Here is an 11,216-nt window from a genome sequence, read left to right as displayed (position 1 = left end):
GCCTTCGGCTCGGGTCATGGCCTCAGGGTCCTGGGATGGAGCCCTGCATTGGGCTCTCTGCTCAGTGGGGAGTCTGCTTCCTCCACTCTCTCTCTCTGCCTGCCTCTCTGCCTACTTGTGATCTCTGTCTGTCAAATAAATAAATAAAATCTTTTTAAAAAATGAATAAAAGAATTCTTAACTTCTGAAAATCTTTATTTCTAGTGGAAACCAACAAGTAAGTAATTATGAACTGTTACACCAACATTCTTTAGACTGGCAAATTTATGAATACATTTCATAATTTCTAGAAATGTGTGCTTTCTCACAGTACTTTCAATAAAGCTTAAAACATATTTACCAATAGACCCAAATTTATCTTCATCTTCTCCATAAAAGAAGACAAAATTTGGCAAACTTAGATGTCCTTAGCAATTAATGTTATTAATGTTTCAATATTTTTTCTTATTTGGGAATGACCTAGACATACAAAGAATTTTAACCATTTAGGATAGAAGTTACCAAAGAGATTTGAGGAATTATTAAGTAGACATACCATCCATAAAACATAAATATACTACCCAAAAGTTCACTTACAAATGTTTATCTTACATATCCTAAGTTCATTTGTTTTTAATAATTATGCTTGGATTAGTCACAAAAATTTAATAACAGCTAGCCATCGTCTTAGGTTCTCTTTCTTGCTGGCAAAGTCTGTAACAGAGCTAACAGGAGCTTATTTGACTTTTAGTAAGCCTAGGTAGAATCAAAGTATTAGATTTAATGCTGATAACTCTAAAGACATGACTATTTTAATTAAACCAACAAACTTCAATTAGTTTTTATTTATCAAAGATTAATCCTAGATTACATGAACCTGAAAATTTTTTCGGTTAGTTTTCATATTTCTGAGAGTTTTCAAACAGCCAGTCCTTTTGAGTACTTGCTTTTTCCAACCAACTAAATCGAAGTCTTTACAAATTAATTTTGGCAATACCATCTGGAGGTAGAAAACTATCACACATCTACAACATATATATATAGACATCCATGAGCAGATGCAGAGGTCTTACAGTTCCTAATATTTGTAGAGAAGATTTTTCTTTTGTCCAAATTCCAAATACTTCCTCTCTCCTGTTTTTTTCCTTCTGATAAGAAACCTCTCCCTATGGTTTGCATTTCAAATAATGGCTCTTAGTTCCCAGAGAAGATGGGGATAGAAAATCTTTATCACAAAGTCACAGAGAAAGTATGCAGTTAGTCTCTGAGAAGGACTGTTTCTAAGGACAATACTAGTACACCTTTTAAGATAAAAAGGGGAGGTTTGGGGATTGACATTGAATTTTTTCAGGACCATATTTCTAGTTCTCCGAAGATTTGTAAAATAAGGACAGTTATTTTTAATCCCTCAAGGAATTGGGGATGTGTTTCTTTCCCTCTGGGTACATAGTTTTATTCTAATTTGGAATAAATCTTTTAAAACTTCTGTTATGCTCAGGGTGCCTGGTTAGCTCAGTTGGTTAAGTGTCTGACTCTCGATTTTGACTCAGGTCATAATCTCAGGGTCATTGGATCAAGCCCTGTGTCCGGCTCCACTCAGCATGGAGTCTGCTTGAGATTCTCTCTCCCTGTCCCTTTGCTCCCCCCACTCATGCTCTAATAAGTAAGTAAAATCTTCTTTAAAAATTAAGTATTTCTATTATGCTCTAAATATTAGCTTCGAATATGGCCAACTTTTGATTGTAGGCCCACTCAAAAAAATATTTTTTTTCTTTTAAATTTCTTCTCCATTTTCAGCCAGAACAAATATTAAATATTTCTGGCAATATTAAATATCCCCCCTTTTAAGAGGAGTCCTCACTGAGGGCACAAAGGATACTACCTTTCCAAGATCCAGTCACTCCCAAAGATAGATCGAAGAAAGAATGGAGAGCCTTCATGTCCCAGGTAGGCAAAGTGAGATGAGCAGGAAGGCCATATCTATCCCAGGACGGAAGAGACCAGTAACCAATGGGTCTGGATTTGGAAAGAAAAGGGCAACACAAAATTTTATTTTCCTTTTCTATCAGTCCCTGAACAATAATTTTCAGCTCATCATTTGGGGGAGGGTGCAGCAGAAATTCTGGTCATCCGTTTCCTCTATGGAGTGGGTAGGGATGGTATCGGATTTATGAATGGCCACTATTCTAATTCTTCTCTAAATTTGGTAGAATCTTCTGAAAAGTTATGCTGCTGTCCATGGGACATGAATTCCTTTAGAGAGGGTCTAAGATATGTCTGCAAGGGACATTGCATAGGAAGGCTTGTAGCTGGCAGAGCCTGATTACAGAGCCCAGGAAGGCAAGCTCCATGGCCTGTCCCAGGGTTCTCTGCAAAATTCACTTTCTGACTTTCAGTATTTATAGGGGAAACCCGTATACCCTATGCCTAAGATATTAGGCTAGAGTGTTCTCTGTAAATCTTATAGGAAAAATTGGAAGCTAAAATAGGCAAATGGGGCCAGATTTGAGAAGAGGAATTTCCTTTGGATTTAATTTTTATTCTAATTTCTGGTTTTTTTCATCTTATGGGCATCCCTCAGGCTAGTCATTATATTTTTGTGTGTCCTCTTTTTAATTTGGTCTCTCCATAGGTACAAATAAATCATTTAGGATGATAATTCTCTAAATTTATTTTCTTCTCAAATATAGCCAATTCAAAGGATTGGGCCTGTGGCCACTGACAAGTAAGATCTCTCAACAGTGACTCAAACCAGTAGGCCCTTTTATGGCTTAATCAAAAACACAATAGACATCCCATAAGAGACTGCAAAATACGCAGCCCTCCCTAGATCCAGAAAGCTCACTTTCAAGGACAGTCTAAGAAAACCAAGGCCTCCGTTGGACAGATGGTAAAGATGGTGTAGTATAGCTTCCTACAGCAATAAGAGATGCCACCAGTCACAAGCCTGCTAATCTGAGACATCAAGTAAGAGCTGCAGGAATGGGAGTTTTCCAGCACTAACAAAGCAAGGAAGGTTGAAACACAAGGGCCCCTTCTGGACTGGGACCCCTTGTGACAAACTCCCCAGAGGATAGGCATGGCCAAAGACACTGCTGCTTGGAACTCCAGTGTGATCTGGCCTCCAAGCTGTCCTTCTGCAAGTGCACCTTTTGGATGGTAGAGAACACAGAGAATCTTTTCACTGATCACAAAACCAAGCTCTCAGGTAACAGAACGAGATGAAAGAAAAACTCCTTTGGTTTTCTGATATGTATGTAAGAGCTTTGGCTGAGCCTTGAGTCTCTCAGAGTCAAACTAATATCTCTCAACCTGTGCCCACTGATTTTTCAAAACTTCAAAAAGGAAAAGAGGGAATTTCACTATCTGCTGCCACTGTAATCTGCAGATAGGGATTCTAGAGTCTGACGTGGTAAGAGCTCTTACCTCCGGCCAGCTCTTCTCAGAGGTCCCAGGTTTGTTCTACTGCAGCAGCCTTGCGGTAAGCAGTACGCATCTGAGTGAGGTCTCCCAACTGGTTTGTCAAACTGTTGGGGAGGAGAAGTTTTTATTTACCTTTCAAAGGTTCTTCTATATGGCCTAAGAATTAAGTTGGCATGAAACAGATGGGCAGAAGAAAATCAAATATATTTTGTATGTACAGGAACCCCACATACATGAGAGTTTCAAAGCAGAAAGGTAAACTGATGTCTAGATGCCATCCTGAGCTAAAGAATGGGATGGGGTTCTGGAGCTTCAGCGTGGATGAGGATAATTCATGGGACAATAAGAGAAGATGCATCATAATTACATATTTGCCTTGCAATACAGATGGGCCACTCAAACAAAATTCATCTCTGCTAATAATGCTAACTCTGGAAAGGACCCCAGTTTAGATTCTGCTAGGTAGATAAAGGAGGGGGGAAAGTTTCTTTCAGTTCACCAGGTCTCAGTTGCCTTCAGTTCAAAATAGTCCATATGCCAAAATGACACATCTTGGGAAGACTTGCTCTGAACTTCACATCCGTGCCTTAAATCAGAGCTCTCCAAACTTTTTACTTCTTCAAACCCTAAGATACTGGGGAGGTTGAGGAGGGTTGTGGGACTGCTGACCAGGAAGAAGAGTGATGGGCTCAGAGGGCTGCCTGAAGGAGTGAGCAGGCCCAGGTTCAGTCATGCCTGGTCTTCCTTTTTTGTTCTTGTTAGTTTAAGGAAAGCTAAAATCTGCATTTGCTTGTGAGACCTCCAGATCCTTTATTTGGGAAATTTCAGAAAATGATCTCTGCAGTCTGAATAAAACATGTCTGAGGACCAACTCTGGCTCAAAGAGCAGCCAGTGTGTGGCACTTGGAAGGAAAGGAAAAATACTATTGGTGACTACTGAGCCAATGAGCAAGGAAGAGAGAGCCTGCAGGGTTGTTATGAGCTTGGAAATGTATCAAATGAGGTTTTGCACCAGTCAGGTGGGAAGCCAGGATTCTAACATAACACTAGCTTTAGTTTTCCAGCTCTGTAATTCATAGACTTCTGTGATACAGAACTTAATGATATATTCACAGTCTTCATGTACAAATGCAATTAGCTACTTTCCCACCTCCTCACACAGATAAAAGTGTCCGTAATCCTGACTCATGAGTGCATTAGGCCACTCCTTTCTCCTAGCCTGGGTTACAGCTGAGAAATCCCCAGGAACTGTGAACCAGGGAATGGAAGACACGAGGGGAAAAAAAGGAAGGAGCAGAATGCTTAGGAAAAAAGTGCCAAGGCAGAAACTGCCAAAGAAAACAGGAGCTTTTGTTCTGGTATTGTTTTCAAATAACTGCAATAAGCAAGTTAAAAATCAGCCATATGGCCACAACGTCACATCACAGAAGACTAAAACAAGCAAACTGGAAAACCCCAAAGCGATGGCGAGCTCTGTGTGTGTCTCTATTGAGCAAACACAGGTTTGCAGGGAGTGAGCACAATACTGGTGGGTTGGGACACTGCTGTGATTTGCACTCTTCAGCTGAGTTGGACCGAGGTACTGACTGTGCTGTGCCTCCCCTCTTGATGAAATCATCGCAGACCTACACTATCCCAGAACAAAGAGAACCTTGACGTTTGCTCCAAAATGTATTTAGATGATTTCACATACTTTTGATAAACAGAGAAGTAAAGGATGGACATCTCAAATGTGTGTACAAGAGACCAGAAGCTTAAGTGATGAGTGTAGGTGAAGGGGCGCAACTTCTCTTTTTCTACTGATCTGTTTTTGTCTTTTTGTTCCACCGACTTGTGAAAAGAAGACATTAAAACCAATTGTAATTGTGGATTTTTTTAGTTCTTAGTTTTGTGAGTTTTTGTTTCATGTACTGCAGGTGTGTGTGTGTGTATATATATATATATGTGTGTGTGTGTCATGTATACATATATATACACATATATATATCATGCATAGATGTATTATGTTATTTTTTTTACTTTTTTCAAAAAAATTAGAATTCTTTTGAATAAAAATAATATTGCAAATAAAATTACTTTTTTTGGTGAGTCTACACCCAACATGGGACTTGAACTCATGATCCTGAAGCCAGTAGTCACATGCTCCTATGACTGAGCCAGCCAGCTGCCCCGTGCTTCATGTACTTTAAAGCTCTATTATCATGTGCATGCATACATAATTGGGGTTTCTGAAACTTCTTGGTGAATTAACTCATCATTATGATATGTCCCTATTTATATGTAATAACAACCTTCATCTTAAAGTCTACTTTGTGTGAAATTGATAGAGGTACAGAAGCTTTCTTATGCTTACTATTTCATTGTATATCATTTTCCTTCCTTTCGTTCAAAATACATGTATGCTTATATTTACATTCTCTTAAATTGCATCATTTATAAATGGTGATAAATAAATAAGCTTATAAATAGCTTATTGTTGGACTGTACATTTTTATCCAGATGATCTCTGCCTCTTAAATAAAGAGATTAATCAATTCACAGTAAGTAATTAATATGATTGTGTTTAATTCTGTTATCTTAGTATTTGTTCTCTACTTTCCCCATCTTTCTTGTTTTCATTATTCCTCCATTTCTCTTTGTTTTATTATATAATTATATTATATAATATTATATATGTATAATATATATTATATATTATTTGAATTAATCAAACTCCATGTATAATATTTATCACTTCCATTGAGGTTTTAGCTATATCTTATTCTTTGTAATGGTTGCTCTAGGGATTACAATATTCATCTTTACTTATCACATACCACATGGAGTTAATAACCAGCCACTTCACGTGACATGTAAGGTGTTTTCAGAAGTATAATTTCATTCTTGTGCTCTGTGCTACTAGCGTCATGTATTTTATTTCACGTGTTATCAATTCCAAAACATAACATTACCTTTCCTTTAAAGCATTATGTGCTTTTTAAAGAAAGTAGTTTATATTTTCCTGTTTATTAACCATTTCTAGAGTTTTCATTACTTTCTGTATGTTGAGTTTCCACCCATATCATTATTTGTTAGGCTAAAAAAAACTCCTTTAGCATTTCTTGTAGTGGTCTGCTTGCCATAAATTTTCTGGTTTTATTTATCTGAAAATCTCTTTATTTCATCCTAATTTTTGAAAGATACTCATGCTAGATAGAGAATTCTTGATTGACAGGTTTTTTTCCCCCTTCTTCCAAAATGTTAAAGCTGTTGCTCCATTGTCTTCTGGCCTTCATTGTTTTCTGTGAGAATTATCTGTCAGATATATGACTATTCCTCTGTAAATACTGGGTCTTTTCCCCCTGGCTGCCTTTAAGATTTTCTCTTTATCTTTGGTTTTTTAGAAGGATAACAATGATGAGTCTAAGTGCAGTTTTCTTTATACTTGCTTAGGATTACTGAGCTCTTAGATGAGTAATTGTTTTTCTACCAAACTTGGGAAATTGTCAGATATTATTTCCTCAAGTATTTTTCTACCCTACTCCTTCTCTTTCTTGGACTCTTCACAGACAGTCTAACAATCTCCCATAGGCCACTGAGGGGTCTGTTTCTTATTTATGTCTTTTTATCTTTTTTTTCTCAGAGCAATTCTATTGCTCTCTCTTCAAGCTTCTTATCCTATTCTTTGAGTTTCCACTTTACTGTTACTTTTCATTTCTAATATTGTAACTTAGTTCTAGAAATTCAACTTGGTTCCTTTTTATAGTGCCCATTTCTTCCCTGAGGTCTCCCATCTGTGGACTTATTGTGTACATCTTTTCCTTTTAGTTTCTGAACATATATACAATGGCAGTTTTAAGGCCCTATCTACTAAGTACAATGTCTGAATCCTATCATAGTCTGCTTCAATTGACTAGTTATTGTTTCCTTGACCTCTGGTCAAGGAAATTTCTCATGTGTCTGGCAATGTTTCTTTGTATGCTAAACAAAACATTCTTACCTCATGGGCTACACAAAAACAGGCCCAGGCCAGATATGGCCATAACTTCCCAACCCCTGATCTAGGGTACATTTCCTACTCCCAGATGTGGCCTTTATGAGATCTCAACTGAATGCCCAGTGTTCACTGAACACATTCCATTCTGGACTGGCCAACATTCAATGTCTCACAGCACTGCACAACTGCTGGCCCATCAGTAGCCACACTTTCTTAAGTCTTAATGAAGCCTCACCCTGTATATGTACAACCCAGCTCTCACCCAAGAACCCACAAGAAGCCCCTATACACCATTATACCACACTATAGTCCAAAAAGTGGCCCAGGAAGAGAGCTGGCTGGCTGTGTGGTTCACTTGATAGGTTCCACTTCTCTCAAAGAACAGTCTGACATTATTTGTTTTTTAATGCCTGAAACTAACTTCCTCATATATACTGAATTGCTTTACATTGTTTATGGAAGTTAAATTACTCCATCAGGGTCAGATTAGAAGTTCTGATAAGTTGCAATTTAAACATATTGAATTCCCTTTTCAATAATTCTGAGACATACAAGAGAAGATGTCCAGGGGCAGATGATGAGAATGGGCAAGATTTGCCAAAATACAATTTGTTAATTTAGGACACTTGATACCAAACCAAAAGAGAGGACATTTCTCAGAGAAAACATACAATGGATAAAAGGGCAAAGGATTGAGTCAAGGGGGAAAAATGAAGGTAAGAGCTGCCTGAGAGCTAAAATGGAAAGATCTGTCAAGTGAAAGGAGAAGCTCAGCCTTACAGAAGCCAATTTTTTTCTTTAAGACTGTACACTTCAGAAATGTCCCAGAGTCAATGTCCTCACTGCCTAGAATATGTTCTTATCCTCAGTTGGGAAACATTGATCCAAATCTTATAAAATAGTTATTCACAACCTCACCTTTACAGATGATTTTTCTCTCCTCCATTCTCATACTGTTGATGACTATTAAATAAATAAATAAATAAAGCCACCACCACACAATCTTGTCAACTTCTGGCTTTCCTGTCATGCTCCCTGAAGACTTTGTTATAAACTACAGGCTGAAAGTAGGTGTTTAACAAAGACACACATCCTCAGAGCCTCAAGGACAAGTTACTCTCACCTCTTAATAATGGATTCATAGGTACAGTCTTAAAATTTTTTCAGTGTTCCAAAATTGTTTATGCACCACACCTAGTGCTCCATGCAATACATTCCCTCATTAACACCCACCACTAGACTCACCCATCCTTTCACCCTCCTCCCCTCCGAAACCCTCAGTTTGTTTCTCAGAGTCCACAGTCTCTCATGGTTTGTCTCCCCCTCCAATTTCCCTCAACTCACTTCTCCTCTCCACCTCCTAATGTCCTCCATGTTATTCCTTATGCACCACAAGTAAGTGAAACCATATGATAATTGACTCTTTCTGCTTGACTCATTTCACTCAGCATAATCTCTTCCAGTCCCATCCAGGTTGATACAAACTTAGGTATTCATCCTTTCTGATTCATCCTTTCTTATACTCCATTGACTCTGTGGACCATATCTTCTTTAACCATTCGTTCGTTGAAGGGTGTCTTGGTTCTTTCCACAGTTTGATGACTATGGCCATTGCTGCTATGAACATTGGGATAGATACAGACTTCTAAGTGGACACTGCTTGGACAACTGCCAAATATGGCAGGAGCTGGAGTCTTGATTTCCAGGACTCTAAGTCCAGAAGCATCAACTTTGTAAAAGCAGACTGCAGGTACTCACTCCAGGCAAAACTGGTAGACATAAATTCCTTGGGTTTGATTTTCTAGCCACAGAACATGAGTGCAAATAAGAGCAATAAAAATTTCTCTGGAATAATAGAACCAATTGAAAATACAATACTGGATTCCATGACATCAAACAGAAGGTGATTTTCCTGGCCACAGTGATTATTTAATACCACAGAGCACTGGATTTGTTGACCATACTTCAAAGAAATTTATGTCTATATTAACAGGTCTTGCTGCACCAATGTTAATGAGTTAATGAATCAGAACAAAGTAAAATCAGACTAGCATTAGTGACCCAGAATAACCCTCAGGGGTTATTTATGATCACAAGGAATGGTTGTTAGAAAAATTGTCCAAAACCTGGAAGTGGGCAAAGAGATTTCTGCCTGTCATTTCAGTGTTGTGTTGAACAGTGTCTAGCAGGCCTGTCCAGACTTATTCTGATTCTCTAGGACTGTGCACTTTTATTTACTATTTAGGATCTTTTTTAACTCTGTAAGGATAAATGCTAACTCATAAAACATGGAAAGACATGTACGTTATTTTTGTTCAACGTGAAAGAAAATGAGAGATACAAATGAAAATATTATAACCCAGAAGTTATAGTTTATTTTATATGTAATTTAGCAATCTACTTTTAGCATGCTTTTCATTACTTTATATACCTAGTCTTTTCAATTTTCTTTGAAATAGCTTTACCATTCTCCTGAATCCTTCATTAATTTGTTTAATAAATCTTTGACATAGATCCATTTTAAAAATTAGGTATATAATCATTGACTACCTTCCTAGATGCTTGGGTAAGATACATGTGAAAGCTAGAAAGAGTTATGGGTTTTTTTTTTTCCTCTTAAGATAACAAAGATTTGAGCCTGTTTCACAATTTTTAAAAATGCCATGGCAAGAGAGATAGTAGATACAGTAAAGAAGAGACAATGAGTCAATCCCAAGAAAGGCAGGTAAGCACAAAATTCAGAAACAGGAATGGCTGGATGACTCTTGGATAGAAAAATAACAAACATTCCCTCTGATGGGGGAGAAAGGAGGAAGGGAGAGTTGTATACATACATAATCTCACAGGCTCGGGGACAAGCCGTTGAAGATGTTCATACCAACTAAGCAGTGGGTTACCTGAGAGCTTGGTGGCATGCTGGGTGAGGTGAAGGCAGCATCAGGACTTGAGAGAGCACAGGTAGAAGTGGGAAAGGGGGCCTGTTTGCAACAACCTGGAAGTCAGAGCTGACAAGGGAGTGAGGCAGCTCTGCTAATCTCTATGTGGGACTTCTGGTGAGGAAATCAGGGACGTGTGGGAGCACGTCCCATGCAATTGCCGAGATGTGTTGTGACATTCTGGGAGGAGAACACAGGAAGAAAGCCAGGATGTGGTTGATGACCATAGAGAAGGGCATGGTACCAGAGATGAGGCTCTGTGACAAGGAGCCAGCACAAGAGAGACACAGGGAGAGGGCAGGGATGGAGTCCCCAAGTGGACTGCCCCTAATAATGACAAGATTTCACAGTGTCTGCAGCACTACTTTCTGGCATTCAGGTAATTAGGAGTCTCATTTCTACCTCTCAAAAGAGTTTGGGGTGGGGCTCAGGGACAGGCTGGTAAGTGTGACTTCCTGAAGGAAAATAAATGCGACACTAGGCTGTCACATGCTAGGAGAATAAGTCCTTTCTCATAGGGACAGCCTTGACCTTCCCCAGATGCGCCATGTGCCTGGGGGCTGGAGATCACAAGGAAGGGGACAGGGGCAGAGACACTGAGAGCGCGCCCTCCACACACATCATCTAATTCTCACAATAGGATGGAGGCATTTGCATCCCAACTTCACCGCCAAACAGGCTCTGGGGATAAGTTATTTACCCAATATCAAAGAGAGAAAACATCGGGCTCATACTCAGAGCTATCAAGACTCCGAAGTCCATTTTCTAAAGTACAGCAGCTTATAGTCTCCCAGAGTAAAGAAGTAAGAAAACAGGACTCAGGAGCTGGAGAGATGAGGGAAAAGGCACTTAATTTCTCCAGATGGACATTCAGGCACTTTGTTTTTTTCCAAAGAGGGAGG

At 38.8% G+C, this 11,216-nt stretch overlaps 1 long non-coding RNA gene across 1 annotated transcript; it reads right to left on the bottom strand.

The window, feature by feature from the left end:
* Positions 1–655: 655 nt before the first annotated feature.
* Positions 656–3,500, bottom strand: LOC116583749. Its single transcript, XR_004282867.1, has 3 exons — positions 3,406–3,500; positions 1,862–1,995; positions 656–693 (listed from the first exon to the last, which is right to left on the bottom strand). It is a non-coding gene; the product is annotated as an uncharacterized LOC116583749 (long non-coding RNA).
* Positions 3,501–11,216: the final 7,716 nt, after the last annotated feature.

This window comes from Mustela erminea, chromosome 2, assembly GCF_009829155.1.
Source record: "Mustela erminea isolate mMusErm1 chromosome 2, mMusErm1.Pri, whole genome shotgun sequence".
Lineage (NCBI taxonomy): Eukaryota > Metazoa > Chordata > Mammalia > Carnivora > Mustelidae > Mustela > Mustela erminea.
The sequence above is the reverse complement of the archived record's forward strand: the minus strand, read 5'-3'. Positions and strand labels throughout refer to the sequence as shown.